This window comes from Acomys russatus, chromosome 11 (genome assembly GCF_903995435.1).
Source record: "Acomys russatus chromosome 11, mAcoRus1.1, whole genome shotgun sequence".
Classification (NCBI taxonomy): domain Eukaryota; kingdom Metazoa; phylum Chordata; class Mammalia; order Rodentia; family Muridae; genus Acomys; species Acomys russatus.
Genome location: NC_067147.1, coordinates 20,474,904 through 20,488,874, shown reverse-complemented (window position 1 = coordinate 20,488,874; position 13,971 = coordinate 20,474,904). Strand labels below are relative to the sequence as shown.

General features: G+C 38.3%; 1 protein-coding gene across 19 annotated transcripts in view; it reads left to right on the top strand.

The window, feature by feature from the left end:
• The window catches only part of Rims1 (regulating synaptic membrane exocytosis 1), a 479,929-nt gene that overhangs the window by 285,805 nt on the left and 180,153 nt on the right, over nt 1-13,971 (top strand). The window lies entirely within an intron of this gene.

The window sequence follows — 13,971 nt, the reverse complement described above, 5'->3', positions numbered from 1 at the left end:
TGCTCATGTGTACTAGTCAGGTAAAGAAAGATTTAAAGAGTAGGAAGTCAGTGTTCTGTGAAACCACAAGCAGTAATAAATCGCTTAATTGTACATGAGTTTTGTGTTTCAGTCACTGTATTCACACTTCATGATCTCAGGCGAATGCAGAGACTAAGGAACAGGATGAAGTCAGTCATCATTTTGTGGAAATCAATTCAACCATAGGAAGGTTGTCACTTTCCCAGCAGTGGATACTGGATTTTAGTGAAAAAGCTGAAACTGCAGCAAGCATGAGCCTTCACACAGATGACAGTGCCACTCATTTAAATATTCTGAGTGCAGCATGCTCAAAATTCCAGACAAAGTTAGATTTGTGTGTTCTCTCAAAGGAAATTAGTGTTCTGGGTTCTAGGTAGCTGTGGCATTGCAGGTGAGAGTTAGGCTATGTGGTCTGACACTCACATGGATTCCTGGCCCTCAAAGTGGGAAGGGTCATTTCAGATAAGAACTAGTAAGTAAATAAATGTCTTTGCTATAAATTTCTAAATTAATAAAATTGTAACAGGGATTTTTTTTTTTATTTACGTGTTGTCAGTCTTCAGTGAACTACATCTGTCAGCCTTCATGAAATCTCATGACTGAAAGACTATTTTATAAAAAGGTCAACAACAGTTTTTTTCTAATATTGATTCTTTGCTTTTAATCCTATAAACTGGCTGCTGTGCATACCATTTCAGATGCCTGCTTGTTTTATGAAGGGGTGTTTTTTTCCTGTTAGAAACAAAGTTGTTACCATTTGATACATTTCTTTGAGTCAAGGCAATTTATAGAACGCAAAGAAATTATACACAAATAATATTAGTATAATATATGGGATAGAATGAGGGATAAATATCAAACTAATAACATTGAAACTCAGTTATCGTTTAAAATGAGCACATCCTAGGAGATGCATAGGGTGGGAGAAAATAGGAGCATGTAAGTATGTCAAAGCCAATCCTTTGAGCTTTGGCACTGAATCAGCATGAAGCTTTAAATGTTCTTCAACTTCTTGGCTTGGCTAATGAAACCCATGGAAAGAAAACTCATGACAATGTCTTTAACTACAGAAAATTAGTACATTGCTGAAACTTTGGGCTGTCCAGCACTCATGCCAGGTGCTGGCCCGCACGTCTGACCGTAGCCAGTGCCTTTGTTGATCTTCCTTTGGACAATTGCATGGCAAAAGAAACATGTTTTACAAGCTCTGCCCCCGTCCTCCCCCCACAACTCCAGTTGCACTAACTGCTCTAAATCAACCTTCCCCAGTGCTGGAATTGAAAAAGTAGAAGGGTATGATTATAGATCCCAGGAAAGCAGCCCCAGTTCCCTGTTCCAAGGAGGTACTTGAACGTGAGAAAAACCAGCACCACCACCACCACCACCACAACAGCAAAGAAGACAAACAAAAAACCTGGGTCCAGTTAGAAGTAAAGGTAAAAAAGTTTCGTTGTTGCTATGTCGGTCCAGTGAGATTTCATACCAGATCAAGAGATCTTCAGATTCTAGAGCACTATGTTTAAACCCTGTGGCCTTGTGCAAGTTAATAAGCTTTGTTGAGTCTCACTTGTGTGCATTATAATTTTGTCACATCCCTATAAATAAATGAAATAAATAAAATTATTAGACAGTACTGCGTTTGGCTTATAAAAGACCTTCAATTAATAGGTACTTTTCTTTCGCTTGCTACGATTTGGTTAACTTTCGACTAATGTCAGTTGAAAGCACACCTGGAAGTTTGAACAAAGAAAGGGAAAAATTCCTAAATATCCTATGTGGGAGCTAAAAACATGTTCTTTAAGGGGGGTGCGTATATGTAAAGTAGTCATTTTGTTAGAGGCTGGTATTTTAAGTTGTTATCAAAACTGAGACAATAAGTTGTTAAATGCTGATTTTTTTCCCTCCTTATAGGATTTCTTAGGCAAATTCATGTTATTTAGGTAAACACTGCATATTTATTTTACGTTAATGAGAGGCGGTGCTAATTCTCCCTGTGTTATGATTTACCAGTTTATCTTACAAAACAAAGTAGAAGTAGCTTCTCGGAGCTTCTTCATATACTCCTCCATCCGCTGGGCGAGTATGTCACTGTCTGCTACTGTTTCTGGTGACTGAACATTTTACCACAGCTCAATGTAACTGGGAAGTTTTTTTTCCAACTAGTTTCCTTTCTTTTGCTAATGGTGTTATTATACTTTGTTACCAGATATAATACGCATGGAATAAATGTAAGTGAACTACTGATAAAGTGATGATTTTGTCTTAATGACATTTCTGTTACAATATGAATGGTACGACCACAGGCGCCCATCCTTTAATATCACAAATATAAGCCGTTCCCCTCAGTTCCCGGTTTTAGTGTTGTCCTTTTGTCCTCTGGAGAGGAGCCATTAGCCGTGGGATGATCATACAGGAGAGTCTGAACAAGCAGTTTTCTTCTGTTCCCAACGGTCCCTCCTGGCTTGTTTAATGTGCCCTAGTGCAGTTGTTGCCACTGGGTGCCGTTCCTCATCGAGGAGATCTGCAGAGGAAATGATCTGTTACGCGGGGTTTGGCAGGACCATTTCCAGGGGTTGATAATGGGATCAAATTATTTCAGGTGAGTTTGGGGAGGGGAGACTGAAGTTGACAAAGGTCTGCTCTACTTTGTCTTAGAGATCACAGATGTCACAGTGTAGTGTCCCTGAGAGAGGAGCATCCGCCGGAGCCTTTCTCCCTTGCTAGCTTTCAGGGACCACAGAGTTGTGCCTGGCTGCAGAGGAATGGCAGCATCCATGCACTGCTTTAGGAAATGGTTAACTGCAGAGCAAGAGGGCTTTGCTGTCACTTCACTAATAGATTGAAGCAGTAATCAATGTGAGCCTGAGCACTGCAGGGATCTGATCTGATGACAGCAGCACTTACGACCCTGTTTAGTGTCACCATTGTGTAATGTTGGGCACTGCAGGCTTTGGGGAGATTCACTGAGAATTCAATGGCCGTGGGACATTTTATTTAAACGTTGTATGTTGGTAGATTTTTTTTTTTTTAGATTTTTAACTGTGTTTTGGGCTTCTGCCACTCCTAGCTGGAATTTAATGATTTGGTGTCAGTAGCACGTACTTAACCATTCCGATGCTGCTGTTCGGGTGGCTGTGTTTCTGCTTCTTCAAACCTTGCATTCAAGAGCAGGTAAAGGAAACTATAATATTAATCATAAGATGAATATAAGACTAATGGGATTCATTGTTGAATTATTCAAAAGGGTAAGATATTAAGATGCATCATTTCGATTCTACCAGAGGATAAGGAGTACTTTGCTTTGAAAATGGAAACTACATAAATATATAATTTTTAAATGTAGAAGATCAGCCGGTCGCACGATATGATGTTATTTTCTAATTTTGAAACGTATATCTGAACTGTACATTGAGGTATATGTATGCCAGTAGTATATTTAACTCACAACTTGATGTATAATATATAGATAATTTAGAGAGCATACCTTTATCTTTTCATACTAAGCAAAGGTAATTTTGTTTTCATTGTTTGCTGAGTCGTATAGAAGGTTTTGGTGCTTACTCTTAAAAAAAACAAACAAACAAACAAACAAGTGCATACAGACTGTTCTTTTCAAGGATTTAGACAAAGGTGGCTGAAGTCTGGCTTCTTCTGATTCATGGTCTGGATTGTAGATCAGGTCTCTAGACCTGCCTGCATTTTTGTGTGGTGTTAGGCTGTGAGCTAAGGAGAAAAATGTTCAAATAAGGGAAACAGAGTACAGACGTGCAACGGAAACAACGGTATCACCCTCGGGGTCAGGGAGCCAAGTGTGTGTGACCTTGGGCATCAACAAAAACCAAATTCTTCTGTGCCCCCAATTTCTCTTCTGCCCACAGAGAGAGCACTTTACTGCTGTTGTTAATGGGGATGGCATAGCAATTTTGAGGTGCTCAAGGTTGTCACATCCTGACTTCTGTGGAGAAACAATGGGGCTTTCAAACATTTCAAGGGATGTGGTTTCCTTAGTAACCTCGATTCTATCCCTTGATGTGTAGCATTGTAGCTTGTGAGATTTTGCAAGAGAACAGCTTTTTAAAAATTAAGCTGGTAAGTCTCTTGGCTCCACTGTAACTGCTTTTGCAAATAGGGATTGGGCATTTGTGGGGTGCTGACAACACTTCCTATTAGACCGCACAGCTTGGAAGGAAAGGCATCACATGGTGTGCTGCAGTGTTTTGAGGGCAGAATACAGTCAGGCACAGGGGCCCTCAGAGCACTTGACTGGGCCACGAGCTGCCTGCCTGCTCTCTCGCTCCCTCTTCGGTTCAGTGAATCTCTTCTTAGAGATGCTGCTATCTCTTTCACAAAGAGTATTCTTAAGAATTTTACTTCTTGCTAGGGGTAAGCTCAAAATCCAGAGGGTCTCAAGCAAGTGGGGAACCAGTAGTCACATCCCACTCACAAGTTTAAACTAATCAAATATGCTGTTTTGGATTAGTGCGTGAGTTTATGGTAAATTGAACTACAAACTCATAGATTGGCTTGTAATTGCTTGTCAATAAAGGTCACAGGTTTTGTGTTTATGGCCGTACTGGTGTCATGTGATTCATAGACCTTGACCGTTATGCGAGCAAGCCTGAGATAGGGATGAATCATGGCTTTCTGTATCCGCATGGCAGATAGAAAAGAAAAAAAAAATGGTGGTGTTGAATCTGCAGAGCTTTGTGGAAGTGGAATGATTTACAGCTTCTACTCATAAACTTAGGGGGTTTGTAACTCTTTTAGTAAAGTGACTCTTGATCCGTAGGAGTTGTAAGTTCCAGAATCTTTCAGCTTCCGATTTTATGCGGTTCTGTTATTAAATGCTTAGTGGGATCTTTGAGAAGAAAGACATGTTTCCATTTTGGAATAGGATCTCTCTCTTTTTTTTTAAATTTTTTATTAATTTATTCTTGTTACATCTCAATGGTTATCCCATCCCTTGTATCCTCCCATTCTTCCCTCCCTCCCATTTTCCCCTTACTCCCCTCCTCTATGACTGTGACTGAGGGGGATTTCCTCCCCCTTTATATGCTCATAGGGTATCAAGTCTGTTCTTGGTGACCTGCTATCCTTCCTGTGAGTGCCACCAGGTCTCTTAGTGCCTAGGAGTATCCTGTGAGAGGAATAATGGAAGTCATTTGGGAAGCAAAAATTAAACGTGGTGAACAAAAGCACATAGCCTCCCCTGTATTTCACCGCATACGTAGATACTTTTAGCGAATGAAACAAATGTATGTTGCTCTCAGCTTTCCAAGGCCAAAAGGAATGGGCAGAAACATGGCAGCTCATTAAAGTGGAGAAGTCAATTAAAGAACTGCTGGTTGTTTCATGATATAATTATTTGAGGATGTCTTTAAATGCTATTGTTTTATCTATCATTTTAGGTTAGTCATTGTAGTCACGGCCACTATCACAAAGTCAGTTGTCGGCAGTAATATAATCACGATTCTAAGTGCCTAGTTTTTAAGTAATTATTTGAAAGAATGTATTTCATGCATTACTTTTTTTTTTTTTACAGACTTGTATAAATTCTTACTTTGATGAGCCCCAAACTTTGATTATATTTCCAAGCCAAATTCAGAAAACTTGGTTATCAAAGTAGTTGTGTTTTCAGTAATATCTACAGGCTAGTGGTACCTGGCTTCATGCCTGACAACCTGAGTTCCAATGCCCAAGGCCCGTATGGTGGAGGGACGGTCAGACTTCATGTCAGTTTTTCTCTTACTTCTGCACTCTCATGGTGGCATATATGCCCTCCCCAAGTATAAACAGATGTAACGTGAAAATCATTATATACAGGATTGCTATTTTTGATAATGTACTTAGAAAATATGAAGGGCTTGCCGATCATCTTATACATTTTTCAATGTAGCACATATTTTTGAAATTGTTGAAGTCACTAACTGTAGAAAAGAGATTAGCGTATCTGTTTACCGTATCATTTTCGCCTTAGCTGAGTTGTGCCTTGCTTTCTGTATGTACCTCCAAGTTTATTTTCTTTGAGTACACTTCCTTGGTTTCGTAAGTGTCTGTCTTGAGCAGGAATCTTATTGAAAACATACTTCTCAGAGCCTGCAGTAAGTTATCATTTTATATGTTAAGACGAAATCACTAAGCCAAAAGAGCAGTGCCTCAATCTAAGTCACCTTTCATTCAAAAACTTTCACCATTTATTTTTAATTTAGAAAGAAATATAAAGGAGGAAATAGACTCTCTGAAGAAAAGCACCATTGAACATAACACTTTAACTACAGTTTTAAAGGATGCACGGCTTCCTTAAATGAGCTCATGGACAATGGTGAAAGACTCAGGGAATGCCGGTTACAAGCTTACCTTAAAGATAATAACAGCTAACCCTGCTATCCACCTGTGGGAAACATGCATGTTCTGTGCATGGAGATAAGCTGTGTCTCCTCTCTTCTTAGAGAGTATGCCCAAGGCTGCCTTCAAATTGCCTTCGCTTTGAAAATACACTTACCATCTGATATTTTCATGTGTGATATCACTTTATATGAATATTTTACTTCTACCAACGTAAATATATTTCAAACTTCAGCCTCCGGAACATGCATGTGTAAATGGTGATTACATACATTTAAGCCTTAAGAAAAGAAATTGCAAATGACTGATAATTCAAGAATAGCACAATGATTTCTGAACAGATCTGCACTTGCGTAGAGTGGTATGTGTCATCTGTACAGAGGGCTTGCTTGGCAAGGGCCCCCTTCTGTTCAGAACGGCCTTGCAGACAGCATTTCTCCTGACAATAGGCTTCCTTGATATTATTTTATACTTTCCTCAGTTCAGAGCCGCGTTTTATTTAAAGAACAGGCATTTAGGCTTTAGTGATCTTTCTTTTATTGTTGTTGTTTGACTATTTCTTCCATTGGTTGTTTCTGTTGTTGCTGTAGTCTGGACGGACATATGTTGGATTTTGCTGTGGTCAGAATTATCTACCAAGGACGTGAAAGTCATAGATAAGTGAAGCACAGAGGAAGAGACCCCTGAGTAGCTGCTGAATCTGAAAGAATATTGATTAAAATGGATGTTTTCTAATGAGGAAAGGAATTGGTCTTAGCAATTTTTTTTTTTTTTTTTGCATGAAATGGCCTTTTCTGACTTTCTTTTTATAGTCTTTGGGTGTCCTCCACAGTTGCCTTGGTTAGCTTAACAAAACTAAACTACAGTGGCTGCAGTTCTTACACTTATGATATACGTGCATGTATGCATATTTGATCTCAAATGCGGTGCCATGATAATTACATCAAACAAAGACTGCTGTAGGACCAAGGCCTGTCTGTCTGTCTGTCTCTGTGTCTCTGTGTCTCTGTCTCTGTGTCTCTGTCTCTGTCTCTCTCTCCCTGTCTCTCTCTCTCTCTCTCTCTGTGTATGAGTTACTTTTTTTTTTTTTTTTTTTTTTTTACTGAAGCATTAATACATCACTTTGAAAAACCAACAGAACTTTTTGTTCTTGGTTGATATTATAATGTAAATAATGAAAACTATCTGGGATAGCAAACATCTAGTTCTTCTGAAATTTAATGTTTAGGCATTAAAATAAGTTGACAATTATTACAGTTGAAATTCCATAGAAATACATCTCAAAGCTGAATAAGAACCATTCCATACTGAAAACTAAAAGGTACTCATATTCTCAGTAGCTAGAATAGAAAAGTAGGATACTGCTGTTGGGCTTTCAGTTTGAAATTGAGACCAGCCTTTCATTTGATATAAGTGTAAAGTTAATGTTGAGGTGGGCGTTGAGGGTGTGGTTCAGAGCAGAAGCCTTGCTTTGCATATGTTAGGCACTGTTTTGAGCCAGTTCAACAAACCAATAACATAAATTAAGTTCTAGATTTGTTCTAAGCTATGAGGGTGAATTACTTTTTTATTACTGAGATTATTAAAATATCTTAATCACTGTAATTTAGTATTTCTTGTGGCTTCTGTGTTTCTCAGGCTCAGTCTTTCTCTTAATTATTATAGATATACTTTATGAAATCACTAGAGTTTGTAAGGTTAGTAGACTTGCTATATCAAACATGGTATACACAGATTATTAGAAACATGAGGTAAATTTGTTTGACACGATATACATATTTTATTAGGAAATGAGCTAAACATGCCATTCTTATAAATAATCAGTTTATTTTCCTTGATAAAGGTTTACTTTTAATCAATGTATAAGGTTTTTTTTTTTTTTTTTAACCAGAAAAGGAACACCAAGTGAGTGCTGGTCATATCACTGCACTGATACTCAATTCAGTGTTTCAAAGTGTAATCTTAATTTTCACATTTAACGTCACTGAACGTATTGGATGGCATTGCTGATTCTGCAGTTTCAGTCCTTTTACACCTTTCTCTTAGGTTTCCAGCTAAGATGAGATTGTTTAATCGCTTTGCTGTTACTTAAGGGCATGACATTTGATTAAGCATCTTTAAAAGACATTTTGTCTGCCAGAAGTACAGGACATCATGCAAAGAATAGTCCCGTGCCCTCTGTTTTTTGTACTTCATTCACAAAACATCAGGAAGTAGCACACTCAGTGGGAGAAAAATAACACAAGTGCGTGTCATTTGTTTAATAAGCGGTGAATCTGACATATTATGTGATAAGCTGTGGCTGTTATATCTCTGGATTATGATGTGTTGATGAGGAATGGTTAAATTTTAGTACCTTAAAGTACTAGTTACAAATATGCTCTTTACCAAGAGCTGGCATTTCTAAGTTAGTAACTATTTTACCAAATAGCTTCTAGTTATTGTTACTATTTGTTGACATGATTTTAATTACAGTCTTTCTCATTAGAGTTGCAGTGTTTTTCTACACAGATTAGAAATTCCATCTGTTTTCATACATGTTGTGTTCTGTTGCCTGATGGATGGCTGTTCTGACATCAGTATGTTTCCTTTCTATCCAGCTGTGTCCGTAACCTTTGCTGAGAAATACCGTTCTGTTTAAGTATATGAAGCCGTACTTAACATTAGTTTTGAAGGTACATAGGCTAGTAAGCAAATTAGTTTTCTGCCTTTTTTGTTTGTTTAAGTTTCTTCGTCCCTTTCTCATGAACTTTATGATGGGAGTTTGTTGGAAGCACCCTGCTCTCTGCTTTCCCATTTCCTCTTGTGTAGTGTGCAGCATCAACGATCCTATTGGATTGACTATCAAAGAAACCTTCCTGTTTCAACTGTAACGTTAGTAGTGAGAGCCTAATTGACTTTTCAAGGAATAAAGTCTAGGGGTTTAGAATTTTTGATACTGTTTTATCCCAGATAGGATGCCTTCCTTCACCCCACCTCCCCGATAGATGCAGAAAATTTGCTTATGGGCTTGTGCTATTTAAACTGTGGATAAACTGTTTGTTCATTAATTCTACTGCAGTTGTTTCTCTTTGTGTTAAAGTCATTTTGATATTGGTGGATTGAAAACAGACTATTTTTATAGGAAAATAATGTTACAATAAATATATTAAGGTGATTTAATTATAATGAGTGAACATCTAAAACCTTACCACTTTACCAGAATATAAGAAAATAAAGCCCTAGGAAATGAATTTAAATGTATAAAATATTCTCTTTGGGAAAAGAAAGGTAGAATGCTAGATTACAAAGTAAATCATAAACATTTAACACATTAACTTTCAGAAAAAGAACTACAGGCCGGCAGGTGTAGTGGCAAATACCTTTAATCCCAGCACTCAAGGAGGTAGAGGCAGCCAGGTGGCTGCGAGTTCGAGGCCAGCCTGGTTTACAAGGAAAGTCCAGGACAGCCAAGGCTAGGCAGAAAAACCCTGTCTCAAAACAAAACAAAACAAAGCAAAACAAAACAAAACAGCCAGACAACCTTCACAGTAAACACAAAGCATTTGTTCAAGCACACATATGTTCTTTCTGATACTGATACCAGGGAGCTGTGACATCCATCCACTCCACTTCATAAAGACAGAGGCGACCAGCTGCCTTGTGAGAGCCACATCGTCACCAGGATTCATACAATGAAATGCCTGGTGTGCTAACGACAAAGGGCATAAAAAAGACGGCATTACAGCACCATGTATACTATAATTCAGGTATGTAGTCAACTAGTGGAATTTGATTACTCCTGGCATACTGTATAAAGTCTCAATTGATATTCTGTATATTATCTATACATATTATTATTAAATTAAGTTAAAGGTTTCAAGAATGTTAAGGTGCAGTACACTAAATAATAGTTTCTGAGGAGTTTTCTGGAGCTTTCTGGAGTTGCAGGTTGTAAATTGGTGATTTTAACAAAGGGTTAGGAGATAGGGTTGCCAGTGTTCTTGACTGAAAGGCCACCTCCTTTCAGGAGAGCAACTAGGGAAAAACAGAGAAATTAATTTTGAGCACTGTAAGTCTGGTTCAGTGATGTTTTCTGGTTTCTGTCTGTCTGTCTTTCTTTCTTTTTTTTTTTCATTATTGTTTCTTGGGGGTCGGGGACAGAGCTTTTCGGCCCAGGCTGACCTGGAACTCACAGCAATCATCCTGCGTCAGCTTCTTTAATACTAGGCTATGAGAAAACACACATTGCTCAGTCTCTTAATGTTTTCGTTATAAAAATTGAATCTCAAATGAAGTGCTAAGCCTTTGGCCAGCCTTAAGTTAGGTGGCGTTATAAGGCACGTGTGGTCTCAGAATGCATTTGTGAGACTGTTGCTTCTTTGTTTCTCTTTGCTTACGCCTTGGCACATCAGAAGGCCAGCTGAAAGAGCATGCTTCTGTAAATCCTGCCTCCTCCTGTTGTGCTGCACACTTAAGCCAGTGACCTTGCAGTGCTTTGCGGCTTGCAGTTCTCAAGTTCTGTGAATATGAACACTTAGCAATTTTCTCAAAAACAATGATGAGGCACAAAACAAAACAGAAATGTTCTTCCAATTTCTCATGCCCAGTGATCTCCCAAGGCCAGCCGAGGAACTGCCAGCCTAAGGACAAATCTCATATATCTAGAAACGGTTTGCTCACCCCATGAAATAAAACAAAACAAAACTAAAACTCAACAACAGCCCCACCCCCAAGCCCCCAACAGACATAATCAAAACAAAAACAAAAGAAAACAAAAACAAAACAAAACAAAAAACAGGCGGAAAAGTAAAAGTCAGATGAAACTAAATGAAACAGAAAGGTAAAGAAACGACATTATGAGAGGGCTGTGACTTCAAAGTATCTGTTTCTATCGGTTTGCTACACATCCTTTGCTTGTTGTAACTTAGTAACACATCTTGAGATAATTAGCTATGTGAGTCCCTCCTATGCGTTTTCATGTGTTAGGTGTGCTCTTCAATATCCATCTGTGGTATACCAACTGCTCTCCTTGTTTGCATCAGCACCACCATGACAGGCAAGGTACCAGGCTCCCTACTGACCATTTCCATGACTTCAGATGCAGAGGCTGGTAGAATTCGATTTGACACTCAGAATACCAACAGTTAGTGCTGTTTTGGTTGAGCTGCCTGAACATTAGCATCTTCCTTTATCAAAGAGATTCTTCTAGAATGCTTTTGTTGTCATTGTAACGATGCTTCTTCTGTCAGCATGTCCACACTACAGTTTCTTAAACCTGTGGGTAATATCCAGTCCCCAAACAATGAAAACAAATAAACCCCGATTTTTTCCACAGGGTATCCTGGCTGGTTATTCCGAGGCTTTGCACGTCACAACCTGTTCTCCCACGTGAATGGAATGCTCAGTATCAATGTGGAAGCCTGGTCAGTTGGAAAGTTGCAGTATATTTTCCTCCTGGGTACAGCACTTCCCAGAGTCTGATGTATTAAGAGTTGCTGTGTGTTAGAAAAGAAAAATTTCCCTGAGACTGTCAATTTTGTGATTTGTTATCCAGTACTATTGAGTATTTAGTTATCATCACTAGTTATCCCCACTGTTCAATATTTAGATTCTGGCGTAGTGATTTCTAAGACATGACATTTAATGCTATGTTTACACATAAGATTATTCCTCTCTAAACCCTTTATACGAGGAACACCTTTTGGTCCCTAATCAATGGCCTTGGCAGTCTTTCTCTGACACCTCGGATCTTCATTTCCAATCCTTTGTTACAGATCAACTGAAAATTTCCAGCAAACTCACTTCATTAAACTAAGCCACAGGGTTGTGTGTGTCCACACATGCATGGGTATGCATGTGTGTATGGATGGGTATGTGTTTGAGTTTTGTTGATGAAAGAGTTCTGAAATGTTAATTGATTTCTCTAAATCCCACAACATTGGGGCAGAGCAGAGGCAATGGGTAAGGGTTCTTTGAGCATACTGGCATTTAGGGGTCAGAATTTGAAACATCTTCTGGCACCAAAAATATCCAAATTTGTAAAGTAGTCTTGCTTTCCGTAGTAGAAAACATAAGATAAAGGCCATTGTTTATCCTCTCAAATAAATTTTAATTTCTCAATATCTATCTGTATTTAACAGAAATCTATAGATTTCTGTGCTTTTTCATTGCATCATCTGGGGACAGCTCTGACTGTGTTACATATGACGTATTGAAGTCTTCAGTGACTGGGGCAAGGGTGCTGGTGTATGTACAAACTTGTGTGTCTATGTGCACATGCGTGTAGAAGCCAGAGGCCTTTGTCTTCAGTCAGTTCCCACATTATTTTGAGCCATGGTCTTTCACTGAGCCTGTTAATTCAGCTGGACTGACTGACTAATGATGTCCAAGGATTTATGCATTTTCATCCCTCTACCATTGGGAGTACTGATGTACATTGCCTTGCCTGGCTTGTGTGTGTGTGTGTGTGTGTGTGTGTGTGTGTGTGTGTGTGTGTGTGTGTGTGTGTGTGTGCTGGGATTCCAAACTTAGTTTCTCGCATTTATATGGCAAACACTACTGACTGAGGTATCTCCCCAGGCTCCTTCATGATTGTTTTCTTAACACTTAATTCTGATATTGATTAGATAATATTGTTGGGCATCTCACCTAGGAAAGGAATGTTTAGGCACCTAGGTAGCTTAAAATTGAGGAAAAATAAAGTGTAATTAACACTTAATATCTGTATTATTTAACATTTAAGGCATAATTAAGACTATTGACGTCCTCTCAGATGTTTTTAGTAGGAACATTTAATAATTCTTATAAACAGAAAAAATTTTTAACATTTTCTAAAGTGCATTAATTTTTATTGAGTCGATAGCTGTTTGCCTGAAAATATGAAAATTTCATACTTTCCACACCACTTAATACAACTATTATACATTAAATTTTAATTCTAACTTTTCTGGAAGTTGACAAAGGTGATGTAATTCATCTCAAACTTTTGAAGTAGTTTATATAAAAAGTAAATTATTCTTGTTTTATAGAAGAGGATGGAGTTTATAAAGGTGAATAGAGAATACCAATATAATGCTCCCAATATTAGGGTTAGGCTTATAATCGTGAGTTCCTGGTTTCACGTGCATTGTTCTTTTTTAGCTGCTGTTTTTAAGTTCTGTATATAAAAACGTATCAATCTCATTAGATGAAATGAGGCTGCTGAATAATTAGAGAGATATTGAGATTCTGTGGTTATTATAGGTCATAAGTAAACTGTGAGGCAGGAAAAGGCATCATTCCAGTTCTTATGTTAATGTGTAAAACTTGGTAGTAATGATATAACACTTAGAAAAAAGTTAGTACATATGATTGTATTCTGTGGAAAGTATGACTTTCGGTTGGTATTTCATGAACTGTGATGTCCATGATCTTCAGCTACCTCCTAAAGAACAGTGGATGCTCTCCTGTTCACCAGGAGACCGAGGTCAAAGTTCAGCCAGGATGGCTAGTCTGCTCTCTCAGTGCTTTTTAGAGTTACCCAGGCATGGTGCTGGTATGTTCCCCAATTATTTTAAAAACCCTAAACAGTTCCTAAGAGAAAGGAGGAAGCTGTTAAAGCAATCTCCTTTCTTGGACCAGTTT